The 13,621-nt window shown below is 38.2% G+C and overlaps 1 protein-coding gene across 2 annotated transcripts in view; it reads right to left on the reverse strand.

Annotated features, from left to right (window-relative positions):
- LOC104995508 (bile salt export pump-like) overlaps positions 1–12,909 on the reverse strand; it is a 22,098-nt gene extending 9,189 nt beyond the window's left edge. The window contains exons 1-2 of one of the 2 annotated variants that reach the window (XM_010849385.1): positions 12,793–12,909; positions 1,615–1,617 (exon numbers count right to left, since the gene is read on the reverse strand). The gene's annotated coding sequence lies outside the window, so the exon portion shown is untranslated. The remainder of the gene's footprint in view (positions 1–1,614; positions 1,618–12,792) is intronic. The other variant, XM_010849384.1, reaches the window with a different exon arrangement.
- Positions 12,910–13,621: the final 712 nt, after the last annotated feature.

The raw sequence follows: 13,621 nt of genomic DNA on the forward strand, positions 1-13,621 counted from the left end.
GGAAATGGCAGGATGTATTTAAAGTACTGAAAGAGGAAAATATACAACCAAGATTACTCTACCTGGCAAGGATCTCATTCAAAGTTGATGGAGAAATCAAAAGTTTTACAGACAAACAAAAGTTGAGAGAATATAGCCCTCCTAAACCAGTTTACAACAATGTTAAAGAGATCTATAGGCAAGAAACATAAGAGAAGGAAAAGACCTATAAAAACAATTTTGAAGAATGCCAATAGGAAAGTATATATCAATAATTACTTTAAATGCAAATGGATTAAATGCTCCAACCAAAACATACAGACAGGCTAAATGGATACAAAAACAAGACCCACATACGTGCTGTCAACAAGAGACCCACTTCAGACCTAGAGGCACACACAGACTGAACGTGAGAGGATGGAAAAAGATATTCCATGCAAATGGAAATCAAGGGAAAGCCAGAGTAGCAATTTTCATATCAGACAAAATAGACCTTAAAATAAAGAAAACTAAAAGAAATAATGAAGGTCACTACATAATGATCAAGGGATCAATCCAAGAAGAAGACATAACAATTGTAAGTATTTATGCACCCAACATAGGAGCACCACAATACATAAAGCAAACGCTAACAGACATAAAAGGAGAAATGGACAGTAACACAATAGTAGTAGGGGACTTGATATTCTACTTTCACCAATGGAGAGATCATCAAAACAGAAAATTAATAAGGAAACATGGTGTTAAATGACACATTAGACCAGATGGAACCTAATTGATATCTTCAGGACATTTCATCTAAATGCAGAACAATACACTTTCTTCTCAAGTGACACGGAATATTCTCAAGCATAGACCACATCTTGAGTCAAAAATCGAACCTCAGTAAAATTTAAGACAACTGAAATTGTATCAAGCGTCTTTTATGACGACAATGCTATGAAACTAGATATCGATTACAGGGGGAAAAACAACAGTAAAAAAGCAGAAACACATGGAGATTAAACAATACATTTCTAAATAATGACCAGGTTACTGAAGAAATTAAAAGGGAAACAAAAAAATTCCTAGAAACAAATGCAATGAAAACATGATGACTCAAAACCTACGGGATGCAGCAAAAGCTGTTCTAAGAGGCAAGCTTATAGCAATACAGTCCTACCTTAAGAAACAAGAAAAACATCAAATAGACAACCTAATTTTACACCTAACACAACTGGAAAAGAACAAAAACCCTCAAGGTTAATAGAAGGAAATAAATCATAAAGATCAGAGTAGAAATAAAGGAAAAAATAGTAAAGACTAATAAAACTGATGGAGAAGGAAATGGCAACCCACTCCAGTGTTCTTGCCTGGAGAATCCCAGGGACAGGGGAGCCTGGTGGGCTGCCGTCTATGCGGTCGCACAGAGTCAGACACGACTGAAATGACTTAGCAGAATAAAATTGGAAGTTGGTTCTTTGAGAAGATAAACAAAATTGACAAACTATTAGCCAGACTCAACAAGGAAAAAGGGGAGAACAATCAAATCAACAAAATTAGAGATGAAAACGGAGAAGTTACGATAGACAATGCAGACATACAAAGGATCATAAGAGACTATTATGAGCAACTTTATATGCCAATACAATGGACAACCTGGAAGAAATGGACAGATTCTTAGAAAAGTTCAACCTTCCAAAATTGAGCCAGGAAGAAATAGAAACTATGAATAAGTCAATCACAAACACTGAAATCGAAACTGTGGTCAAAAAATCCCTCAAAAAACAAAAGCACAGGGCCAATTGGCTCCACAGGTGAATTCTGTTAGACATTTAGAGACGAGCTAATGCCTATCCTTCTCAAAAAATTGCAGAGGAAAGAACACTTCCAAACTCATTCTACAAGGCCACTATCACCCTGATACCAAAACCATATAAAGACATCACACAAAAAATAAAATTATAGGCCAATATCACTGATGAACATATATGCAAAAATCCTCAAAAAAATTCTAGCAAACAGAATTCAACAGCATATTAAAAAGGTCATACACCATTATCAAGTTGCGTTTATTCCAGGGATACAAGGCTTCTTCAATATACACAAATCAATCATTGTGATACACTGTATTAACAAACTGAAAGATAAAAACCATACGATAATCATGATAATCTCAATAGATGCAGAAAAAGCTTTTGAATACATTCAGCACCCATTTATGATAAAAAACTCATCCAAAAATGGGCATAGAAGAAAACTACCTCAACATAACAAAGGCTGTATATGATAAATTCAGTGCAAACATTATTCTCAATGGTGAAAAACTGAAAGCATTTCTTCTAAGATCAGGAATAAGACAAGGGTGCCCTCTCTCACCACTATTATTCAACATAGTTTTTGAAGACCTATCCAGGGCAATCAGAGAAAGATTATAAAGAAATAAAAGGAATCCAGATTGGAAAAGAAGAAGTAAAACGCTCACTGTTTACAGAAGACATGATACTATACATAGAAACCCTAAAAATACTATCAGAAAATTACTAGAGCTAGTCAATTTAGTAAAGTTGCAGGATACAAAATCAACATACAGAAATCACTTGCATTCCTATACAGTAACAATGAAAAATCAGAAAGAGAAATTAAGAAATCAATCTCATTTACCCTTGCAACAAAAAGAATAAAATACCTAGGAATAAACCTACCTAAGGAGACAAAAGAACTGTATACAGAAAACTATAAGACAATGACGAAAGAAGTCAAAGACAACATAAACAGATGGAGAGATAGTCCATGTTCCTGTGTTGGAAGAATCAGTATTGTGAAAATGACTATACTACTAAAAGCAATCTACAGATTCAGTGCAATCCCTGTCAAATTACCAATGGAATTTTTCACAGAACCAGAACAAGAAATTTCACAATTTGTATGGAAATACAAAAGACTCTGAAGAGCTGAAGCAGTCTTGGGAAAGAAGAATGAAACTGGAGGACTCAACCTGCCTGATTCAGACTATACTACAAAGCTACAGTCATCAAAACAGTATGGTACTTTCACAAAAGCAGAAATATAGAGCAATGGAATAAGATAGAAAGCCCAGAGATAAACCCATGCATCTATGGGCACCTTATCTTTGACAAAGGAAGCAAGAATATACAATGGAGAAAAGATGGTCTCTTCAATAAGTTCTTCTGGGAAAACTGGACAGCTACATGTTAAAAGAATGAAATTAAGACACTTCCTAACATAAGACACAAAACTAAACTCAAAATGGATTAAAGACCTAAATGTAAGGCCAGAAACTCTTAGAGGAAAACATAGGCAGAACAGTCTATGCCATAAATCACAGCAAGATCCTCTATGTCCCACTTTCCAGAGTAATGGAAATAAAAACAAAAATAAACAAATGGGACCTAATTAAACTTAAAAACTTTGTACAGCAAAGGAAACTATAAACAAGGTGAAAAGACAACCCTCAGAATGGGAGAAAATAATAGCAAATGAAACAACAGACAAAGGATTAATTTTCAAAATATACAAGCAGCTCATGCAACTCAATACCAGAAAAACAAATAACCCAATCAAAAAAGGGGCAGAAGACCTAAACAGACATTTCAATGAAGAAGACATACAGATGGCTAATAAACATATGGAAAGATGCTCAACATCACTCATTAGTAGAGAAATGCAAATCAAAACTACAATGAGATATCACCTCATACCAGTCAGAATGGCCATCATCCAAAAATCTATAAACAATAAATGCTGGAATGTGGAAAAAAAGGAACTCTCTTGCACTGTTGAAGGGAATGTAAATTGATACAGCTACTATGGAGAACAGTATGGAGATTCCTTTAAGAAACAAGGAATAAAACTACCATATGATCCAAAAGTCCCACTATTGGAAGACCAGTACCCTGAGAAATATACCCCTAGAAAACCACAACTGAAAAAGACACATGTATCTCAATATTCATTGCAGCACTATTTACAATAGCTAGAACAAGGAAGCAACCTAGATGTCCATCAACAGATGAATGGAATAAAGAAGCTGTAGTACATATTTACAATGAAATATTACTCATCCATAAAAAGGAATGCATTTGAGTCAGTTCTAAAAAGAAGATGAACCTAGAGTCTATTATACAGAGTGAAGTGAGTCAGAAAGAAAAAAACAAATACCATATATTAATGCATATATATGAAATCTAGAAAGATGGTCCTGATGAACTTATTTGCACGGCAGCAATGGGACACAGACATAGAGAACAGCTGTGGACATAGCAGTGGGGGGAGGAGGGGTGGGACGAATGGAGAGTGTGGCACGGAGGCATATACATACCATATGTAAAATAAATAGCCAGTGTGAATTTGCTGTATGACTCAGGGAGCTCAAACCAGTGCTCTGTAAAAACCTAGAGGGCTGGGATCAGGTGGAGATGGGAGGGAACTTCCAGAGGGAGGGGACATATGTATACCTACGGCTGATTCATGTTGATATATGGCAGATCCAACACAATACTGGAAAGCAATTATCCTCCAATTAAAAATAAATAAAAATGTTTTAAATCATTGCAACTCTTATTTATTTTCTCATCTTTAATCAATGTAGCCAAACAGAACAATGCGGTTCAAGAAATTTCCTTAACTAACAATCTCAGACAAAAGCAGGCTTTTTAGTTAGTTGATAATCCCATGAAAGAGTTTAATTATTAGGAAATAATAATCACAAACCATTGACTATGGGTTTCTCTGGTTGATAGGCGGATAGCTGTTTTTCATTTGTTCTTTCTTCTCATCTGCGCTTGCTTGTTTATGTGATTGATTTTTTTAAGTGAGTAAAACTAAAAACCAGTAGAAGGGCACGACCCACTGGTGACATTCTCGGGTCAGTGAAGCTGACCAACGACAGCCAAATACTGTCAAATACTGTGGGTAGGCTTCAGTGCTCCTTTGTAAATGCAGCCACTAGATGCAGAATATAGCAAGTTCAGCATGGGCCAGGAAACTGCTACCTAATTCATTTTGTAACACAAGTATAACCTTGACATCAGAACAAGAAGAAATGCTATAAGGAAAAAAAAAACAGAACTATAATTACTTTGAAAATGGATTTTAAAATACTAAATATATTCAGCATAATTTAGCAGTTTATGAAAAAAATATAGTGAGAAATGCTGATACCAGAAATGCAATGATTATCTAATGTAAACATTTTTGATCGTTTTGATAGATGAAAGAGATATTTAATCAGAATTAATTTCCTGAAATTTAAAAGCTCATAAAATTAGAAAAAAACCATTATATTGTAGTCCAATGAATAAATTTGGATACAGATCAATGACAAATACTAAAAAAGCTCACTGAAATACTGGCAAAGATTAAATATCCAGCAGTACAAAGCTTTGGGAAGCTATAAACACATTACATTAAGTTGTGAAATCTCTGTAAGCTTCTCTTAACCATGACAATTTCTTACAACTGTCTTGTTTTTGATGATCTTGACAGTTTTGAGGTGTACTGAGGAGTTGTTTTGTAGAATGTTCCTTAAATTGGGATTTATCTGCTGTTTTTCTCATAATTAGACAAGGGTTGTGTGTTTTGGAGAGGAAGACCATGGAGGTAAAGTATCCTCATTACATCATATCAAAAGTACTATCAAGATAATAGTACCTTTCAACATGATTTATAAAAAAAAAATTAAAAATAAATGATAATAAGAAGTAGAGTGAGAAACATTAATTATGTAGTTTATCAGGTCAGTAAAAAAAATAGCTAATTCAAAATTCTTTTATCCAACAACAAAATTTCTTTACTATAGCAACAATACATTCAGTCTGCAATGTTTGGTGGTCACACCATTCTTGAAATTTTGACCAAAAACTTTTTCAAGAAGCTAAGAAACTCTTTGATAAGGGGATAATAATAAAACTTTAACAATGGTTATAATATTTCATTTCCTAATTTTAAAATAAGACTTTTATGAAAAAATTCAGTCTCCAATTTTTTCTTCCTGGCTTCATTTAGAAAGATTTCTTTCCAATGGTGTGCAAATATTTGGCAGTGTTTAGAGGCCATTGGTGTAGTGTCTTGTCTGCGAACTTTGGAGTTTCTCAGATTCTGTTACTGCCTACAGCTTCGCTCTGTGTTGTTGGATATGCTTTTTAACCTTTCTCTGGGCCCTGACTTCTCTACCTTTTAAGTCAGGCAATGAAGGTGATGGTGGTATAATTCACCTTGCAGGATAGGTATAAAAATGACAGGAAACTGAGTCTGTACATCAGCTGTCCCAAAAGGAGAAGGCAGAGAAAGCTCCCTTTGCCCTTCAGGCTTGGCAACCAAGTTCCCCCACCCCATCCCCACCTGCCCTCCTCAGATCACCTGTTAAGCAGAAGCTAATAAACCAACCTAGTCTCTCACTCTCCGTCTCTATTTCCCCAGCTGTTCTATACATTAGGGTTCATATGAGGTCTGCTTGCCTTTTACTTCCTTCCGAATATAGTGATTTTTGTGATCTCCATTTTACAATCTGGAGATTTAATGTACAGCACAGTGATGGCAGTCAATACTCTACTGTAGACTTCAAAGTTGCTAGGGGACTAGATTTCAAATGTTCTCACCACAAAACAAATAATAATAATTATGTGATATGATAAAGTTACTAGCTAAAAGCATAGTGGTAATCATATTGTAATAAATATAAATGTGTCAAATCAACATGTCATTATATATATGCCTTAAACTGACATAATGCTATATGCCAACAAATATGTTATATGTCAGCCTTAATTTTTTAAGGCTGAAGAAGGGTGAATTTACCCATTTGCCTTAGCTGGGACATCCAACTTTTTTTGCCCTCCAACATTTGCTCTCCTGGTTCTTGGGCCTTCAGATTCCAACTGAGACTTATGCCAACAGCTCCCTTGGTTCTTAGACCTTTAGATTTGAACTGGAACTATACCCGTGACTTCCCTGGGCCTGCATCTTGCAGACAGCAGATCAATAACTCCTTGGCCTCTGTAGTCGTGTGACTCAATCCCTCACAATAAATCTCTTTCTATGTATCTATATATAATACCACTGTTTCTGTTACCTTAGAGCACATTGAGCAATACAGTGAGTATTCTATGAAATTATTTCTTTTTTTGGTCCTGATGCTTTTGTTTTTTAATGTTTTGTGTGTGTGTGGTAAAAAGTCACATAATATAAAACATACTATTTTAACCATAATTAACTGTACAGTTCAGAGGCAGTAAGTACATTTATAGTTTTGTGCAACTCTCACCATCATCCATCTCCAGAAACTCTGTCCCCATTAAATACTAACTCCCCCTCAACAAAAGAACAGATAAAGGTGTGGTACATAGATACAATGGAATATTATTCAGTCATAAAAAGGAACAAAGTGTGCCATTTTCAGAGACATGGATGGAATTGCCATACAGAGGGAAATAAGTCAGAAAGAGAAAAACAAGTATTGTATATTAATATATACATGTGGAATCTAGAGAAATAGTACAGATGAACCTGCTTGCAAAACAGAGGTAGAGTACATGGGATGTGCATACCAAGGGATGAGTGGAGACATTGAGATTGACATAGATACACTACTTGTGTGGAAGAGATGGCTAATGAGAACACTGTGTAGCACAGAGGAAAAAAGAAAGAAGGTACAACTTGCTTGTATGACGTATATAGTTAACCTTTAAAGGCATTCTGATATACATTATGTACAGAGATCGCTTATTTCTAATAAGCGAATAATACAGTTTAGCTCTGAGTTCCAGGTCAGCGACCAAATTTCTGGAGCTGTTCGTCTGTTTGTTTTCTTTCTCAGAGTTCAGTGCATCACTCTGAACTTCGGTAGTCCACTCTAAGGAGCTGTATTTTAAAAGACACACACTCTCCAGTGCTACAAGACATGCCTCAGGTGCTCAGTCAGAAATGAGAGCTAGCTGTCTTCTCTGTGGCCAGCGCTGAAATGGCCATGATGGCTTTTAAAGGTCATTGTGTGGAGAATATTAATTACTTGCATGCATCCACAAAGACAGTGGCAGATTTCTAACACTGCTTTTGGGAAAGTGCAAGGAGACATCAAAATGACTAGAAAGAATCAATGAAGGCTTTGCCCCTGGTATTTTTCAGAGAAAAAAAAAAAAGGAACAATGTTTCTGATATTAGATGAATGGCCTCATATCATTGTAAGTGTAGTCTGATGTATCAGTAGACCATGTATTTTCCCACTGATTAATTCCCTTTTTATTAGATTAGATTCTAGGAAACTCATATAGCTGATGCTGGAGAACATCTCTGCTAGTCTATGAAACCCTGAAAAGAGCAGGAATCTAGATTTCAGTGACAAACATTTGTTATACAGGGTAATGAGACTATGCCTCCTCCTCACCTGATTTAAGATTTATGACTTAAGAATGCAAGCTGATATCAAGTCATCTAATTGTACTGTCTCAGCTATTATCTCTAAGCTAACAATTGGTTCTTGAGCTTCCTGAAGTGTGGGGAAGGTACTTGGGTATCATACATTGCAGGAAGTTTTAATTAAGGTTTCTTAATTTGTAATAACAAAATTGTACTTTAACCCACACCAGAGAACTCAGAGTTAAAAGGTATCGAGCTATTTCCTTTTCACACTACCTTTTTTTTTTAAGATTTTTTTTTCTTTTGATGTGGGCCATTTTTAAAGTCTTTACTGAATTTCTTACAATACAGCTTCTTTTACTTAAATTTTGGGTTTTTGGCCGCTAGGTATGGAGGAATCTTAGCTCCCTGACAGGATAAAACCTGTACCCCTTGCACCAGAAGGCAAAGTTTTAACCACTGGGCCACCAGGGAGGTTCCTCACTCTACCTTCTTATGTAGTAAATTATCCTCATCTCTGAAAAATCTCTTTGAAAACAGACTGAGTTTTTAATGTCTTCCAGAAAAAAATATGGTCTTCTGATAAACTTAAGAGAATCTAGATGCTCAAAGTGGGAAAGCAAGATTTCTAAGCACTGGTCAGCAGATTTTGGCCACCTAATCATGGAATCCTCCAACAATTCTGAATTGCTCATGCCAACACAAATTTCCCCCTCTGCCAAATGGCACATGGTCTATGACTCATATACTACAATGTGCTTCTGTTTAACTATTCAGGGTTGAAGTTTCTTTTTCTTTGATAAAATGTGTAATCTTATCAACACAGAAATCCACATTAGAGAACAGTCTCCTGATCTTTATTGGTAGACATAGTGTTAGTTGCTCAGTCAAGTCTGACTCTTTGAAATCCCATGGACTATAGCCTGCCTGGCTTCTATGCTCATGGGATTCTCCAGGAAAGGATGCTGGAGTGGGCTTCCATTCCCTTCTCCAAGGGATCTTCCCAACCCAGGGATCAAACCCAGGTCTTCTGCCTTGCAGGAGGATTCTCTACTGCCTGAGCCATAAGGGAAACCCTTTGGTAGACACATCAAGGATTTTTCTACCTTAGAACTTTAGCAACAACATTCTGGAAGACCACTGCCAGGGAGGAGAGAGAGTAAGCAGACAGCAGCACCTGAATGGGTCACCTGAGCGAACTGGGAACATTGACAGACCTCAGAGAGAGGGCTAAGGGACCAGTGGATCCAGGGGTTGAGGCTGTCAAAACTGGAGGAGATCGCTCCACAGGCCGTGCCAGGAGCTAATCAAAGATCCTAAGTGCCCAACGAGGCTGCTGGTGTGACTTCAAGACACCAGTCTGGAGCAACAGATGAGTGGGCTGACCTTCACTGAAGACTGGGTCAACACTAGCAACTGGCTATTGACAGTGTAGGAAAAGGGGGAAAGAAAGGAAGGAAAGAAAGAAGGGAAGGAGGGAGGAGAGAAGAAGGCAAGAGAGAAGGGGAGAAAGAAAGGGAGGGAGCAAGGAAGGAAGGAGGCAGGGAGGGAAAAGAAATGTCAAGGTAAAAATAGTTCTCCTGGGAGCTGGAATCCTTCCAGGCTGAAGGATATGACAATAATAGAGGCCTTCAACCCACTGCCTGTTTTTATACATACAGTTTTACTAGAACTCAGTCACACCCATTTGTTTTTGCTTTGTCCTTGGCTGCTTTGGGGCTACAATGGCAGATCAGAGCTACTGTGACAGAGATGATTCCCACCTTCCCACCGATGCTTAAAATATTCACTGATATATTTGCAGACCCCTGCATTATTAGGTCAGTTCAGAACAGCCTGAAGCCTGGGGAGAAACCTTTGAGAACCTGATTTAACCAACCTAAAAACCTAATGGAGCACAGGCCCTCCAACCTACCTGTCCTCATGGAGCTCACATCGTGCAGGGAAGACAGATGACACATGAGAAATAAACCCCATGACATGGAGGAAAGGAGAAGTGCAGGCATCTCCAAGACCCTCAAGCAGGGCCCTGTCCCCACCTGGAGAGTTGGGGAAGGCTTTGCAACCAGTGCTTTTAAGATGAGACCTTGAAAACAGGGCAAGTTAGCCAAGGAAACAGGAGAAGAGGAGTTCCAGGCTCATGCAAAGGCCCGGACTTGAGAGACAATACATAAGGACCCAAGGGTGTCCAGTGAGTCTGAAGGACAGTGGATGGAACAGCTCTGGACAATGTGGCTGCCTCATTCCTCAGGAGATCAAAATCCTTAATAATGTTGAGGACTTAGGCCTTTAATAAGGACTTTCAGGCAAAGAAAGCATATAATCATATTTATACTTTCAAAAAAACCCACAACACTCTGATAAGTCCATACTCTTAGAGTAAGAGACCAGGTTGGGAAGGATAGAAATCCCCCAGACCCAGCAGTGGTGCCCCCCATTTACCAGGCCAAGAGCATACACAGGTCACCTCACTCCCGGGCAACCTGGCCTGAGGTGACCAAAGGAAACGGCTGTGTGATGGGACAGCCAAGCCAACGGGGCCCGGCTCTTGTCAATTTAGGACATGGCTCCTCAAGTCTACCACTCTTCTTGGCTTTGAATTTTCTTCAGGGAGATTTGTTCTGCGTTCATTTTCTTCAGAATACTATTTTTGAAACATGTTGATCTTGCCTAGACTGAGTTCAGGAGGAAAAAGCAAAGGTTTTTCCACATTTAGGCTTCAATGGTTAGGAAGATCTACACACACTTGCAGCCATGGAGAGCTGAGGTGTGGGGTGATGGGGAGTGAGGAGATGTGAGACATGGCCTCCTTCACCCCATATCCCAGCATGAATATTTTCAAGTTCCTTTTGAAACCACAAATTCTAATTTTTTTTAAAGAGCCTTTGAAATGTCTTTCACTGCTGACACGTAGTGATGTAGGAAGGGCACCCTTTGTTATTATCAAACCCAGCCAATGATTTCTTTCTCCCAAGGATCATCAGAGGAGGAAAGAAATACTGATTTATACTAAAAAGCAAGAAAAATAGAAAAATACTGCCTTGCAGATAAAAAAGTTGTGGGGTGACAGTGTGTGTCAATAAAGTAAGACACTGTCCAGGGATAATGAAACTGAGGCCCTTCAGCCCTGGAGACTACAGCCCATGGAGAAGGGAAAGAAATACACAGTGATTCTTGAGGTGCACACCGGTAGCCCTGCTTCACAGAGTCACAGTTCAGATGGAGAACTAATGAACTGCACTTGAGGAAAATAGGATTTAACGCCAAAGTTCCTCCCAGCACTTCAACTCTACATGCATAGTTCTTTCACCTTCATAAAGCAACATAACCCTAACACTTGATTACCGAAATAGGACTTGGCATTTTCTAACAATTTCAAGGTCTTCGAAAACCACAAAGTGGGCAATGTTTTCTTCCTAAATTGCTTCCAAGTCCACTTCCAGCATTCATCAGCAAATATTTGTCACTGTCGCTCTTCGTAGTAGGATACACAAATTATTCAAGGGCTTACAACTGAGTGGGGTGGGGAGGGGAGCATAATCCCCTAGGCAGGGAGATGGAAGCTTAAAACAGGAGTGTTACAGGGCAGAGTATAAGTCTGGAGTTTGCGGGGTAGGGATGAGGGTGGATATACACTAAAGAACTTCTATTAAGCATAAGCCTGTAAATAAGTCAATACTTTAAAAGTTTAATAATAACCACTATCAGTTTCCAATATTAAGAGTTCTAAGGACAATCATTATAATTTGTCTCTAAAATGTCTAGAAGGCTCTCCCCCCCTCAAAATGTTTAGAAATGCCTCACTTCATACTCAGTCTTAAAGTAAATGATATTTGATCAATGTGTTCAAATCATCAGCAACATGTGATTTCTACTGGCTAGGGAAACTGAAAAATGGAAGTTAGATTCTAGAATCCAACTTTTCCCCTTCTAGCCATGAATCCAGAGCTCAGTATCTAAATTATTGAAAACTAGGAGAATGGAGTTAGTATAGTTCTGTATTAAAGCAGCAGCAGCTTTCTGGGGTAAGATTTTGTGGTGGTCAGTGAAAACCACAACTGCGCTCTCATAAAGCCAAGTTTAAAAAGTTTGCTAGCATTTATACTTTGGACAGATTATTCAATCTGTTCACCCATTCGCACCATATGCTCCTATACACCAACCCCCAACACACACACACACACACACACACACACACACACACATTCTCAAGAGAATTGATGCATAAAAAAAGCATTACTATAAATGAGATAAAAAACAATAGTCATCTGTATCATACATATTATGAAATCATTAATGTATTCTGCAAGTTCCTATCCAAGCCTTGTAGCATTGTTCTTGTATAACAAGATGCCAGCCTTTATGAGTCAGAAACACAACAACCCACAAGGTAAGACTTAAAGGAAATGGACTTGCAGACATAGTCTTCCAATCCTCTAGACAGTATAAGTCACTTACCTGGGGACATGAACTTGAAGAAACCAGAAGAAATAATGGACTCCACTGTAGAGAGTCAAAAGGTTTTCCAACCTGTTCCAACTCCAGTTTTCCTCATTTAAAGCCCTGAACAGAATTCAAGCTTTTTTGAGAACACTATCTATTTGCTTAAGGGTCAATGCCCCGAAGGCCAGACTGAGCAGAGTTCAGTGACACCTGAGGAAAAGTTGAATGCATTCAAAATAATAACAGCAAACACGATGTTCTTGGGAAGCTCTCTGACAGTGTCAACTGGCTTTGGACTGTGTTGACTTGGCTTCGAAGGAAGGGAGCTGGAGTGCCCGGGGAGAGTACTGATTCTGGCTGTGTCCAATTCTTCTCTTATAGACCATTATTTTTGAAAAGTTACTTAAAAATGTAACAAGGCAGACAAAAAAAAATACCTTGAAACTTTTCCTCCTCAATTTGAAAGATCACTCTTGGAAAATCCTTGTGCAGGGCCCTGATATTACTGTCCCCCAAGCCCAGAGTTTCGTGGAAACAGATAATCTCAAAGAACACCTGAAACAGACTTTTGCTCAAAACTCTGAGTGCTCAGATGACCCTTGCACCCTGGTCTGAAGAGTCAATAACCTCAGGCTGTACCTGCCAAAGGAAGCCCTGTGTAAGGCTTTCTTTTTAAAAGTTTTAAATGAATAGAAAACCAAGTCAAATCAATACATATAGCTTCTCCAACAGCTTTGTGCTGCCACTCATATCTGTTCCTCTCCCTTCTTGTTGGTCCTTCCATCTTCTCAAAGGCTCCCATTTCTTCTCTCTCCCTCTCCTGAGCAAACCCTTTCCTAAACAC

Source organism: Bison bison, unplaced genomic scaffold, assembly GCF_000754665.1.
Source record: "Bison bison bison isolate TAMUID 2011002044 unplaced genomic scaffold, Bison_UMD1.0 scf7180017864282, whole genome shotgun sequence".
In the NCBI taxonomy this organism is placed as follows: domain Eukaryota; kingdom Metazoa; phylum Chordata; class Mammalia; order Artiodactyla; family Bovidae; genus Bison; species Bison bison.